Source organism: Trachymyrmex septentrionalis, unplaced genomic scaffold, assembly GCF_001594115.1.
Source record: "Trachymyrmex septentrionalis isolate Tsep2-gDNA-1 unplaced genomic scaffold, Tsep1.0 scaffold349, whole genome shotgun sequence".
Classification (NCBI taxonomy): domain Eukaryota; kingdom Metazoa; phylum Arthropoda; class Insecta; order Hymenoptera; family Formicidae; genus Trachymyrmex; species Trachymyrmex septentrionalis.
Window position 1 is genome coordinate 41,954 of NW_017305513.1, and position 521 is coordinate 42,474.

General features: G+C 38.4%; 1 pseudogene; it reads left to right on the forward strand.

Moving 5' to 3' along the window:
* LOC108750259 overlaps window positions 1-521 on the forward strand; it is a 48,091-nt pseudogene that overhangs the window by 855 nt on the left and 46,715 nt on the right.

The window sequence follows — 521 nt, forward strand, 5'->3', positions numbered from 1 at the left end:
ATACTACTGTGGGCAAAAAGTATCGATAATTTCAAATTTAAATTTCCCGGGGTTTCCGATAGGGACAACCGAACTGCCCAACTTCAAGGCAATTCTGTCAGTGACAGAATGCGCCAAGGTACACGTCAAAATAGTCATTAGTGTTTGAGATAAGCGTCTGTTTGTAAGCACGTAAAAAGTGATTTGTCGCTTTTTGAAATGTCTGAAATTATGGAACAACGCGTTGTTCCATAAAATAATCATTAGTGTTTGAGATAAGCGTCTGTTTGTAAGCACGTAAAAAGTGATTTGTCGTTTTTTGCCGTCTGTACAAACAGACGCTTATCTCAAACACTAATGATTATTTTATGGAACAACGCGTTGTTCCATAATTTCAGACATTTCAAAAAGCGACAAATCACTTTTTACGTGCTTACAAACAGACGCTTATCTCAAACACTAATGACTATTTTGACGTGTACCTTGGCGCATTCTGTCACTGACAGAATTGCCTTGAAGTTGGGCAGTTCGGTTGTCCCTAT